The sequence below is a fragment of the Sus scrofa genome, chromosome 1, assembly GCF_000003025.6.
Source record: "Sus scrofa isolate TJ Tabasco breed Duroc chromosome 1, Sscrofa11.1, whole genome shotgun sequence".
Classification (NCBI taxonomy): Eukaryota; Metazoa; Chordata; class Mammalia; order Artiodactyla; family Suidae; genus Sus; species Sus scrofa.
The window spans coordinates 9,994,232-10,008,724 of NC_010443.5; the positions used below are offsets into that span (position 1 = coordinate 9,994,232).

The 14,493-nt window shown below is 38.4% G+C and overlaps 1 protein-coding gene across 13 annotated transcripts in view; it reads right to left on the bottom strand.

Annotated features, from left to right (window-relative positions):
- ARID1B (AT-rich interaction domain 1B) overlaps positions 1-14,493 on the bottom strand; it is a 435,755-nt gene that overhangs the window by 202,605 nt on the left and 218,657 nt on the right. The window lies entirely within an intron of this gene.

Here is a 14,493-nt window from a genome sequence, read left to right on the forward strand (position 1 = left end):
GCAAGGACGGGCGGCGCCGGAAGGGCCGCTCGCTCAGCACTTGCCAGCAGCCCGCTGCCTCTGAAAGATCGCCCCTAACATGTCTTCCCCGGCAAATAGTTAAAGTTTTCGTTTTCCAAAATATACCTTTAATTATCATATTCTCAAATAAGCAGCATTCTGTTTTGTTACTCATTAAGATTATATACATAATTTATAGCCACAAACGCCATATTATCTCCTTTTGGAAGAAAATTAAGGAATCAAGTACGTCATTAAAAGAAAATATACAGCGTAAACTCACATACCATTAATGAAAAAAAAATAATTCTTGAGCTATAAACAAGTTATATGGAGGATAAAAGTGGCTTGAAAAAAAACTTAGAGGAACAAGATTAATCTTGAGGAAATTGTTTAAATAGTTTTAAATTACCACTGTGTAAGATTATAAATCTCAATTTGAATAAGAGAAATGGCTAGAATTAGGTTTCATTGTTGTTTATACGAAACTATTTCATATTCAACCCTACCCAGAATACAAGCTTTAAGGGAAAAACAACACAAACAAACAAACAAAAACAACCAAAAAAACCACGCACGGTGGCATATATGCTAAGAATTCAGAAATTTACAAACCCTTACTCAGATTTTAAACTTTGGGGTAATAAAAAATGGTGCTCATTACGTTTTATTTTGGATTTCCTATCTATTTTTTTTAGGTCCCAATTTACAATTACATGGTTACTACAACATTTTACCAACAATAGGTCGGACCAATGCCTTTTTCTTTCAACTTCCAACTACATCTCTTATGAAGCACTGCACTTTTATCAGGGTGTAAAAGAGTAACATATAAGATGATGCTATCTACAAGGATTGAAAGACAAGAATACAGGGCATCAAATCTATAGGTAAATTCTTTATCAGAGAGGGAATGTTCAACAGATTTATATTCATTCCATTTGTTTTCTGAATATTACTAATCTCCTAAAATATACTTTGCTAAATGGTTTTCAACTTTATTTCAAAGTTTTTTAAAAACCGTAAGTAGCTGGCATTCCTTTAGTTACATATGCACTACTCCCTCCTTCCTGAAGTCTCTCTCTCTCTCCTCCTGTCCCTCTCACAGCTAACTTTTTGGTCTTGGGCTGCTTTTTTAAAATTGTGTCAGTTGCTTGGTAGGTATGTCTGTATGTGTGTATTTCTGCATGTATGCACACGTCAGAAGAAAAAGGTAGGAAAACAAAATGCTTAAAGGGACCTAATGCGATTTTCAGAGTTATAATGGCTGTGTGTGAGAGTAGTCACCTTGGTGGGCTGAATGACAGCACAGTTCCATGATTAACCTGCAACTCAAGAGTCTGGTTTGGGGCTGTTTACTTTCACACGCTTGTGGTACCCTCAAGGAGGAGCCAGCCAGCCAGCTGGCAGCAACAAGTACAGGCCAGAGCACCTATTCTAAAGACTAAAGAACATGAAGTCACGGGCAATTAAATGATAGCTGAGTTCATGGGAGTGGATGACTGCGCTTAATATAGAAAAGCATGCAGAATGAGAAGAGAACAGAGCAGCCTGAAACAGAACCTTCGTGGGCACTGACATGTAAAGACAAGTTCCTCCCTCCTTTGATGGAAGCAACAGCCACTAGGCTTAGAAATGTTAGGACTCTGGAAATGCCTTTTCCTCCATGTTCAGAGAGAAACAGAAATTAAGAGCTTGGGCTCAGGCAAGACTCCCAAGACTGAATCTCCCAGCGCCGGCTTTGATCCTTAGGCACATTTCTTAGGAGCTCTGTGCTCCGGCTGCCTCGTGTATTCAGTGAGTGTAGTAATGACAGTAGATGGTTGTTATGAGAATTAAATAGCACATTACTAAAAGTCATCATCCAATCACTCCCCAAATCCAGGCTTTCCCATCCATCCTAGCCTCTCTTTCTGTACCACTGCCTTAGAGTTGAGTGCCTTGTCTCTCCTTTTAAAACTCTTTCCCACCCGTCATCTTCCACAGTGCCCCAGTGGCGTCTTCAGCAAACACATATTTAAATATGTCACTCTGCTCAAAATCCTTCAGAATATCGAGAGAATTGGGTCCAGATTCCTCACCTTGGTTTATATAAGGGCCCTCGGGAATCTGTTTCTAATCTGCCATTCGGTTTCATCTCCCGGTTCACATTCCTTTAATCACCTTTTTTGGTAACTTGTATGCTGAACCTACCATATTTTATTTCCCCAGGCCTCTATTCACACTGAGCCCTTCACTTTCCCTATAATGTCGCCCTTTTGAAATCCCCATGCTCTCTTCCAAGAAGATTTTCTAGATCCCCTTCATTAGAATTATTGCACTTTTGTACAGTACTCCAGTGGAGTGATATAATTTTATAATTGTAATAGACAAGTAATCATACACATGTCTATTTTCCTCTTAGCTTGCTGAAGGCAAGGTCTATCGATTGTGTATTTATGTCCCCCACCCATAAAACCCCTAGAAAGTATGTTATACATACAGAGTAGGTACTAAATTAAGGAGAAAATTTTTAAAGGAGATAAATGCTGGATCAGACATTATCATACTCCAGTGATACAAGTCCTCAGGTCAATAAAACAGGAGTAAGGTTGAGATCTGAAGGTTCTCTTCCTCATATGCAGATAGGCAGTCATTAAATAACTGTATTGGGGTAAGTGTGTTTAGGAAGTAAAAAATTTTATCATCATAAAAGGGGCATTTTTAAGTTTACAACTTATTTTTGAACATCTTTTTCCCTACCAAAAATACATTTCCATTTTAAAAGATGTTTAGACGACAGACATTTGTACCACACAGAAGGAGCTGAGGCTATGTTTACTTTCAGTTTCAAAGCATAATCCGAGGTGAGGCATCTAAATGTGAGGTCTTCTTTACCTGTGGATTCTCCTCTGTCAGACAGAGCTTTGTTTCTAGATGAATGAGTCTGGTCTCAGGTGAGACCAAAAAAAGGGGTAAGAAGCAACCATCTAGAGGAACATGATGGGGGGTGCACCCCTGCAGCATAAGGAAGTTCCCAGGCCAGGGATCAAACCTGTACCTCAGTTGCACCCTACGCCACAGGTGCCGCAATGCTGGATCCTTAATCCACTGTGCCACAAGGCAACTTCCATGAATTACTTTCCATGAAAGGTAAAAGTAATGATACATTTTGTCTGACTCAATATATCCAGAATATTACCATTTCACCATGTACTCGATATGAAAATAAATGAGATATGTTACTGGAATTTTGGCTAGCAGCAGAAATTCCTAAAATAACAGATACCATCTTTCTACTGATGGATTCCTCAAATGGTGCTAACCAATTACTTACATTATAAAACTGACCACTTTAAATCCCTTTTGGAACAAAAAAGAAAGCAAAGACATACTGTATAAAATCCAATAGTCATATTCTTATAGAAATTATAGCCCAAACAAACAAGAAATATCTTTCTGTGGTTCCTAATAGATGGTTTTACTGGTTGCAAGTATCATTTTTTAGTATCTCAATACATGTGAATTACTTTCCCAATTTGCCCTTTGCAAAATTCTCTGTAATCAACAAAGGTGGCTTTTAAAACCATGAGAATTGTTGCTAGATTACTCTAGGCTTTCATATGGGGCAGTGGCATTAGAAACAAGAGCAATCCATCAACAACAAATTCATGAGCACTAGTGATTCATTTGGAGATGTGTGTGGGGGGGGTTAGTCTAGAGCCATACTGCCCAACAGACATTCAACCACATATATAATTCAAAATTTTCTAGGGACAACATTTTAAAAAAAGGAAAAAAAAGTAAAAGTAATAATACATTTTGTCTGACTCAGTACATTCAGGATATTACCATTTCACCATGTTCTCAATATAAAAATAAATGAGGTATTTTCTCTTTTTTATGTTATGTCTTCAAAACTCAATGTGTAGTCTATGTTGCAGCGTATCTCAATTTGGACCCACCTCAGTTTCAGTGCAGAATAGCCATACTGAATAGGTCTAGATCTCTTGGGAAAACAACAACAACACTATTTGGGACTGCATCAGGTAGTTTAAATTTATACTGAGACAGACTTTTTCCTTTTAAGCTAAAGATACCACTGCATAGAGAGTATCAGTGATTCCTTTATTGATATGGAAATAAATTACAAAACATTCAAAGAAGATCTACTATAACAATTAACCCTGAAATGTTTCTATAATGTAAAAACAGCAGCCAAGTGCTCAAGTATATCAATTAGTAAAATGAGTTCTGAGAGACAGAAATGAAAAAACCATCTCTAGCGACCGTGCCCTATACCAGACTGGAAAATGTTTCCATCTGTGAGAAGATGTCTCCAGTAAAAGTCGCTGACAGCTCGGTCAGAGGCTCTGATTCACTGAGATCGTTTTCTCCTGTCTTAAGGGCAATGAAGAGGCAGGAAATCTGAAGGGCTTTACCTTCTTTCTGCGGAGCGGGGTGTATATAGTAGCAGGACGGGGGTAATGCTGTGACTGCCACAAGCGGGACATTCCTACAATTTTGTGATCACGTCCGGGATGAAAGCAGTGACACAATGACAGCAAATACAATGTTAGATGGTCAGCACTTGCTGAACTCTAATAAATCAAGAAGCAAACACTTCCAACAGAAACAGGCTGTTGAGGTGCATGGTTCTATCAAGGGTGGGTCCCTTTTAGAATAAATCTAATCAGCCCCAGAAACGTCAATTTCAAAATGCCATCTTCCTCATGGATCCATCACAGTCATTACCCATTCCCTTCCCTGTGCAATCTCACGCCCGTGGCTCAGACAGCAAACACTGTGATGAATCCTAAATCTTTATCATCATTTCATCTACTTGGCTCTAGGAATGACCAGACCTGTCTCATGAGGAGGTCTCTCAAAAACCTTAAATTCCACAAGTCAAAGCAAAACTAATATCTCTCACCAGTCCACTGATTTCAAACCAACTTCTGTATTCTCTTTGTTCAGTTAATGACAGACTACCAGTCTGCCTGAGCTCAGAACTTTGGAATTTATCCATGTCTCCTGATATTGTTCCAATCAGAAATCACACCGCCAGGTTTCTCTTTAATTCAGGCTCTCATCAGCTCTTTATTCTTCAAGACACAGTTCAAACTTGACTCCACATTTTCGAAGTGCCTCCCATGCATTATGCAGCAAGCATCGTGTGAAATATACTGGGTATAAAAGAGGAACGTGGTATCCAGTGTCACCTCTTCTTACCCAATCCTGTATCTCAGCCAGGTTAGCTAACTCCTGCAAATACTGAATTATAATGATCTGCTTAACTTGTTTTCTCTTTTAGCCCGTAAGTCTCTGGAAGACAGAGAATAACATAATTTGCTATTCATCTGTTTATTCCTGGCATAAGACAGAGACAGTACAATACTTAGGATATAGAAGGTAATCAATAAACTCTGTTGAATAAATGAAATGTACATGTGGCTTATCGCCCTTCATTTATGAAGGAGACAACTTTCACTTATGATACTATCGAAAGGTTCATATTTAACTAAAAACTAGATGATCACCCTTCTATCTAAGAGCTATTTGATTCAATGAAATTGGTAATATCATCCTGCACTGTATTGTACATGGTAACCCTTGTCAGAAATCTAGAAACTCTCATAGGAAGTTTTACATTTACAAAGCCTAGTAGTTGTAACTAGTAAGATTTTTAAAAAATGCTTATATTCCGTAACAATGTAATTACAAATAATTTTCAACACATGCAAGTTTAAGTACAGAAGGACCATGTCTTATGGCTTAAACCAGCAGGACTCAAGTTTCCAGTGATTCATGGCATATCTCCTCTTAGCTTAAAACTTCAGTGGTAACTAATTTACTAACTATACTAATCAGAGTTCTTAGAATTGAAACTGAGTTTATCTAACTTGTCCTGGGAGGGAATTTCACAAAAGAATACTAGGTTTGGTTCCCAGACCCGGCTGCCAGGACCAGGACTGGAAAAGAGGGAAAGAAGAAACCAGCGAAACAGGTCAACAGAAATCACTTGCCCAGAATATCACCACCAGCGTTTAAGATAACACATACACAAGACTTCCAGGATTGCTAGGCTCTCAACTTCTGTGTGGTTTAATCAAGCAAGGGCTTACAAGTGGCCAAGCCTTAGTCACATGCTCTCTCTCAGCTTCTAAGATCTGGACTCCTTGGGATTCAGTAGTGAAAAATGCAACATTGTTTCTACCAAGTCCTCTCCTTGCAGCAGGATCCCCCAAACAAAGCAGCCTTCAAAAAGGAAGCATCCAGTAAATATTCAGATCATCAAAATCATGATGTCCAAAGGCTTTTCCCATGCATTAGCAATGTACAAAGTCGGAGCACTGATCTCAAGCAAGCACTGAGTATAAGATTCCTACAGCGGGTGGCCTGGGTTACTGAATATACATACCCATGTGGCTGAAGCCTGTAATTGATTTTCACTTGTCACTTCTATTCTGTTCAGGTATACCTCTGAGTTCCCTTTTATGCTGACATCTAATTTTGCTATGGTACAATCGGTTTCTAGTAAGTAGAGAAAAGAAAATAAGTTCATGAGAGTGTATTTAAGCACCCCCCCACCTTGACATCATATGGCCCAAACCTGCACATGGTGTTCAATCTGAGTGCTGGATATCAGGCACACTTTGAGCAAAAAAACACTGAAATTCTTGGCTCATGGCAGATCCTGTCTTCAGTGACAGTTATATAATCCAGTAAATGCCTTTTGACCAATGAAATGAAGTAGGTGAAAAGCATCAACAGTACTCCTAGCATTTTTTTTAATCATTAGGCTCAACAGAGACCTCAACTCAGAGTTAAAACAGTTCTGATACTGAACTCTTTTTCGGCCCTCACTCCATGTGAAATGAATAATGCTGACTTGCTACACTTCAGAAAGTATGGAATCTAAATATTAGGGACAAGAGTTGCTGGTTCCTGGGATTATCTTGGAAGACAAGTAACAAGGTCAGACCGGTGGGATGACTAGCTCAAAAACTTCACACCCTATTTGAAAACACAATCTTCCTACCATACGTATTACTTGAACACACTCACTGCTTTCACTGGTATTTTGCAGAGATATTCACAGGCCTAAGAGGAATACTGGATAGAAAGCAAGGACTTATTTTACAGATGAGGAAAAATGGAAGCCTGATGATAAGTTAAATGCTTGTCTAAGGTCATTAACATAGCTGTTTGAGAAAATGAGACTAAAGCCCAGGTTTATTTATTAATTTATTTAGGCTGCAACCTATGGCATCTTTAAGTTCCTAGGCCAGGGATTGGACCTGCCTCATAGCAGTGGCGAGAGCCGCTGCAATGACAACACAGGATTCTTAACCTGCTGTGCCGCAAGGGAACTCCAAAATCCAGGTTTCTTGACCCTATGTCGGTGCTCTTTGTACTGTATGAAACCATTCCAATCATGCCTGTATCTATATTTGGTGAGCTCTAGCTAAAAACTGAAGAATCTTTATGTCAGAATCAGCCTATGACCATCGAGGCCGACTGCGTTAGCAGCTTGTCCACATAGGGTGCCCTAAGCCTCTAAAAGACCCTTCTACTACCAACATGTAGCATCTCTGTCATGTGTTCTCCATCTAAGTGACTTTGTTCCTGGTTTCTACGCTGCCTGAGTGCTGAACACGATGCCTTGCTAAGCTGCTTCATCACGGCATTCCAGCATTCCCACAACTGCTTGTTTAGAGTTCTTCTATCTGGATCAGCTCCCTCTGGGAATCAAGATATGACTACCAGCTGCTGAGAAGGAAAACCTCTGTCAGGAGGTGCTGGTATGCACCTCTACCCAACACAGAATCCCCCGCATTCTTAAAAATGTACTTCTTGGAAAGTTTACCTCTGGATACTTTTTTTGGAGTTCAACTCTCAATTAACCAGCCCCCTTCCAGCCCAGCTTAGTTTTACCACCCTTTCCCCAGGACCTACTTTATACAGATGAATTTGCAATCCTGCATCTCTCACAGCTTTTCCTTCTTACAATAAAATACTTTGTCTCTTTCAAATATATCAATTCTTACTCTATAGAATGCACCAACAAGAAGAAATAAAGTTAAACTGTAACATAAGGAAAATAAGTTAAATACAAGAAGAACAGCAAGGGTTGTTCAATTAATGAATTTAATTAAAAGCATTAAAAATGGAGGGAGGGTTTCATGAATTTATAGGAACCTTAAAAAGTCACGTGATATACTTTACTGATGACTGGATCTCATTTGCAGAGATTCCACTATTGACTGATCTGGAGCGTGACCTGGGTTTGATGAGTTTTTAAAGCTGCCAGGTCATTCTAATTTTCAACTAAGGTAGAGAATCACTGCCAGAGATAAAGATATTATTTGGGAAATGTTCTAGACCTGCACTATCCAAAAGAAATGTGAAAAGTCACAAATATGGTCCACAAAGCTAATTTTAAATTTTCTAGTAGCTATATTAAGGAAGTTTTTAAAAAATTAATATTTTGACTCAATATACACATATCTTTTGAACATGTTATCAACATAAACAATATATTAATGAGATATTTTATATTCTTTTTTAATACCAATGTGGTATCATTAGACCTATGATTACCGGGAGCTTTTACAAAACTAAACCTTTGCACTTGCACACAAAGCAGTGAAAAGAAACAAGTGGACATGAAGGTAGTTCTTTCTGAGTTGGGGAATGGCTGCAACAGCAACCAAGGATCTTTCCAGGCTGTGGGGATCTATACTGCAGTGTCCTCAGAATTAGCCGATTACTGGAACTGTTCCAGATGCCGCTGCCTCCCTTCACCTCGTATTCCAGCTCTTTGAGAACCAGTGTCCTGATGGACAGTATCCTCCTTCAAACAAAGCAACACAGTGACCATACATACCCAATACTTTTGTCCCTAGATAGGAAACTAATCAGTGGCATCTCATGTGGACAATGATGGTACAGTCTTTTCTTTCTGTATACAGAAGTAAAAGTGCATCACAAATGCTTCAGGTCTGAACACAAATGATGGGGACTGAAAGACACACTGGGTCACATTTTTCTGTCACAGGGAAATGTAGCTGTTCCCAGTTCTGCTAGGTCTGGAGCAAAGATCTTTGGCTGTTCTGCCATAAAATATAAGATCCAGGAATCAGGCTCCACCAGAGCATGCACAAGGGACCTCTTAAGACAGCTTTCCTCTATTGTTCTTTTTAACAAAAGAACTACCTCTGAGAAAGAAAGGCAATCCACAGGTTAACAAAAACAACAAAAAGAAAGCATTACTGGTATTCATTTCTTAAACATACTTGAGCTTGGGAGAACCTGCTACAGAAAGAATGTCAAGACTTTAAAGTAACCAACTTAGGGTTTGGACTCTGACTCTGCCACTGGGCAGCTGTGAAGCCCTGGTCAGGGTAACCTCTTGCAACAGCTAGTTTCCAATGTGTAAAATGGACAAAACAATACCTTTGCTTGCAGAGCTCTTGTAAGGACTACACACAATAAGTAAAACTAGTTACAAAATGCCCAAACCAAAGTGGTGCTCTCTAAATGAGAGCGATTATTAAAATTTCAAAGTAGGGGGCAGAGAGATTAAACGAAGAAACAAAAAAACCTAAGTGGCATCTGCAGTGACAATTACTGACCACTAACATAATGCATACATAACCTACCTGCATTCTTATTTTCATCTGAAATGCTCATTTCATAAGTTAAGCACCTAGCAATCCACGAATGTCAGCAATCCCTTTAGGACTCATAATTACATCTCACATAGAAGAGTAAAGCCTCGGTAACTTCTGTTTCTATTAATCTGGAATAAGCCTGGATATAAGGGTTTCTTAAGTTGATCAATACTGTAAACAGATTGAAATGATTTAAGCTATTTGAGATTAAAAATGTGATCGCATTGTTTACAGATGTTCATAATCAGGAATAGGTCTAATGATGTTTTTAAGAGCTCTGAGATGGGAGTTCCCACTGTGGCACAGTGGGTTAAGGATCTGGCATTATCTCTGTGCAGCAGCTTGAGTTACTGCTGTGGTGCAAGTTTGATCCCTGGCCTGGGAACTTCCACATGCCATGGGCTCAGAAAAGAAGAAGAAGAAAAAAAGATGCTCTAGTTGGGAACATTTTATTTCTGTAACATTACTATCAGACCAGTAGGGCCCCATTTTATTCCCCCATCCCCCAACTGTTGACTGCTTTGCAGTATTTTTTCACTCCTTCTATTCTTTTGGTGGTTTTCCTTGGATATTTTACCATACATTTAACCAAACAAAATCACCCCTTTTGGGCAGTAAAAGGCCTTTAGTTGCAATCTCCCTCTTTCCATCTTACATTCTCTTGTTGAATTCAACATTTCAGTTAAGTTCACAAATTTGACAATTCTTATTTTATATTATGTTTGTTTGGCTTTATATTTGTGCCTTCTTTCTCTTTACTATCCCCTTTTGCAGCTTGGGCATTCCTTCGGGGATAATTATTCTTTCTTAGGAATTACAGGCTACAGAAGTTCCTTTAGAGGAACTGTAGAGGTCTTTCAGCAATAAACTCCCGCAGGTGTTGTTTATCTCTAAATGTTTTCGTTTTTATCATAATTCTTGAATAATACTTCAAATAATTTTGCTAAATTCACACTTTGTAGACATTTACCAATTTCTTCTGGATTCCACAGTACTAGAGAAATTTGCTACCATTCTAACCATTTCTTTATAGGTGACCTGCTCTTTTTCTCGGGCTGTTTTCAAAACATTCTTTGTCTTTGCTGTTCTACAGTTCAGAAAGGAATATGTTTCTTATTTAAACTTGGACTATATCCTGTGCTTCCTGGATCTGTGGATTCCTTATTTTCATAAATTCTGAGAAACAGCAGTACCTTTTAACTATGCAACACAGGTATCAATCAAGAAGGGCAGTAGAGAAAAACAATGGCAATAAATTTTATGGTACTGATGCATTTAAATTCACTTGTAATAGAAGACAAATTATTTGATAATATCCATATTAACATCTCTTTTCCATTCTGAAATAAAAACGTTCCGTCTAGAAACTGCAGCTGTGTGCTGAAAGCCTCTTCATAGAAAGGATGACAGCAGAGGCTCCTCTTAGTCTATTGAAAATATTATAGGTGCTCTGAGTATTTTGAACAATTTTAAGTATTTTTCATTCTGATTACACATTTCTTGACCTTTCCAATGTTAAAAAATTTGAAGACAGTTCTTAACAATTAATATAGAAATAAATAAAAACTGTATATTTATTGGTAACTAGCTTATTAGCTTCAAAGTATGCTCTCCTAGGCATATCTAAAGGACTACTTAATTGACCTGAAATTGGTGTACTTTTCTAATAACATACTATATTATTATAGCAGTATTTTTATAAAACAATATAAACTCAACCTTATGCTACAGTTCCTTAAATACATTTTTTTTTTCTCTTCAGAATGGCAACTTTAATGCCCGAGGTGGGTGTGGGGTGTGAGTGGAGAAGAGAATTTCAGAGGATACTCCACATTACATTGAGCTACTGTCCCCACCTGCATTTCTTTTAATAAAATGCCTTGCAATACACAGAGGTTCCGCCATAACATTAATGAAGTGATGGTATAAAATTGTGTGTCAACGGCAGAGGGCAGAGATGGTGCCAAAAGGTCTTCAAATCGGGCCTATGAGGTAGGAACCTTTTTTGAGCTAATACGTGCTATGGATTTTTATAATAGTAAGACATGATGTTTCTGAACTTTCCATAGAATACCAAGGACAAAGAACTCTCTTTTGTTTGGATCTTTTGGGGATCCAAAAGGAAAAGGAAATACAGAAGGAAGAGGACGAGGAGACAGGAGGACCAGAGAGGGGAAACTCTAGAAAGTAAGCCTCTTAAAGTAACAGGGTAGCTACAGCCTGTTTCCAAGGCATAAGAAATAACAGTTAAAGCGAGTGATGGGAAACAGGCCAGCGCTCAGTCTGGGGAGTTAGGAGGTAGAGGAAAAGAGAAGGGGGAAAGGTTGATGCTGGCCACACTTTTAAAAGGCAAATTAAAAGATCTGAAATTACTTTGTTAGTTTATGAATTCAAAATACATTATGTTAAATTCATCTGCTCATAAAATGTAGGGTGTGGGGATTTCATCTAGTGAGTTTAACTAATTATTGATTCTTCTTGGAAACTGGTGAAGTGGACTTCCTTGAGAATCAAGATTTTTTCAAATGTCATTTTTGGTGAAATCCTGTGTCATTAAAAAATGCCCCTGAATTTTTTAAATTTATAGGAAAAATAAGAAAGGACAGGTTTTCCTGTTCTAGAGATATTTCTCTTCTCCATTGAGAAATAGATTCTAGAACTCACTGATGAAGATGAACAAAATGAGTAAGCAACACAACACAAAAGTCTGCTTCCAAATCAACCAGAGAATTATTCTAACATCAGCACAAAGGTGCTTAGTGCCTAAACCCAAATTCAACTCTGTAATTATTCTGAATACGCTCCTATCTATCATTTTTCTGTGGGATTATAAAAGAGATCATTTTTAACTTTTAAATTACAACTTACGTTTTACAACTACTAAATCCTTACTTGGTCTCAATGTTCTTTGAGCTTTTATGTCAAGAAATTACACTTCATAAAGTCAAGCAAAATTATGGTATTTTATCACTTACAACTCTATTTCTAATATTTGTTCACAAGAGGAACAAAGTGGCTTCACTTACCATTTTAGGAGCTGTAAAATGATTATACTTACAAAACACTTAGCAAACATGATTTGCAAAGTAATATAGAGCTCAAGTTCATTTGGGGGGAGGAGGATATATTCAGCTTTCCAAGGTTGAGACATTTCAATGAAAATCATGGGATGTGCCCTAATGTTTGATCAACAGCCCTTGGTTGCATCTGGACGACTAAAGGCGGAGCCAAAGGAGCAGCTGCAAAGTTACCTCATGAAGCTGCTGTCGTCGTCCCTTTGTTGCAGGGGGGTCAATTCCTTTGTGAAGAGGGGAAGAAACACCAAACGGAGGTGCTCCTTTTCCTGTGCTCCCTTAGCCACTCACATAGCCAAGTCTGAAAACTGGGTATCTTCCCAACTTGTTCCCCTTTCACCTTTACCGACAATCCTTTCTAAAAGCCCTGTGGCTCTTCCTCAAGAACTCTGTTTTTTTCAACACCAAAGTCCTGCCTCAATCCAGACCACCACAGCCTCAATTCCCAACGTCTACGACGTCTCCAGAGCTGTACTGTAATGGTACCTGCGCTCTGCACTAAAAACAGAGGATGGGACAGGAACAGCATGCTCCCTGAAATTCAGCACCGCACAACCTGCAAGGCCAGGATGGCCAAACACAGATGGTCCCTGTGACCCATGTTCTACCTGCCGTCATCAGAAGGAGCTTTCTGAAATTCAGGTGTGCTCAGGTTTTGTCCCAGATCAAACTAAAATCTCATCAATAGTTCTCCACTGCTCTCTGGATCAAGGCTAAATTTACATAAATTGAAAAGCCCCCTGTGGAGTCGCCCTAGTTTATCTACCTGGCTTGACACTTAGCACCAGCCATCCATTTCCTAGTTTCCTTCCCCAGTGGACACTCTATTACTTGGAATTCCTGGACTACTATTCCTGGATGCTCCCACATTCCTGGTCTCAGCTGTTCCCTCTGCCTAGAGTCCTCTTCTCATTCTCGTGCTTGGCTACTCGTTCTTCAGTTCTTAGCTTACTTACATGCCTTCTCGGATTTAATAAAAGATTAACACCCTATTTCTATGCGATCACATATTTATTCCTAATGCAATGCTTTATCAGTTTGCATTTTACCTGCAAGTGGTTCTGCTCCACTAAATTATAAAGTAACATGTAGGAAGATCTGTTTCCAGTTCATTCATTAACCTAGTTTCTCTACTCATAGCAGGTACAACAAAAGACTAGATGAATGATCAAATGAACATTTTCACGCAGACCAAATTAAAATATCCTTATCACTATTTCACAGTTCTAACAAATGAGTGTAATATTTTTTTCAAAGTATTTCTAAAAGACAAGTTTAACACAACCATAAAAAAGTATCCAGAATGAGGAAACCTCAAAAACCAGCAAATGCTTCTGGTGGATTAACAGAGTACATCTTTATTCTTCCTCTAAATGCAAAAGCAGATTTGTTTATTACAAGTGCCCACTTGGCACAATAAATTTAACATATGGAATTTTTAGGCATCCTAGAAATTAGGTTTTAGAATCTAAGGTCAAAGGAGAAGCCTCAAAACTTTTTTTTTTTTTTTTTAAGCAGAAGGAATAAAGAACTTGAAGGCTTTGGCTAATTTTCTTCAAAATTAAAGGTTCAGAGATCTTCAAAAGGAACATAAAATACTCAAATTTCAAAAAGTTACACATTTAACTCCTCAAAGTTAAACATTTGCCTCAAGTGTGTCATAATTATGACATCTATTTTTCATTCTGGCTTGGCAGTCAGGAAACTAAAATGGAGCTTTTCTAAGTTCTAGTTATAAATAAAAGCTAACATTTCTGCTGTAC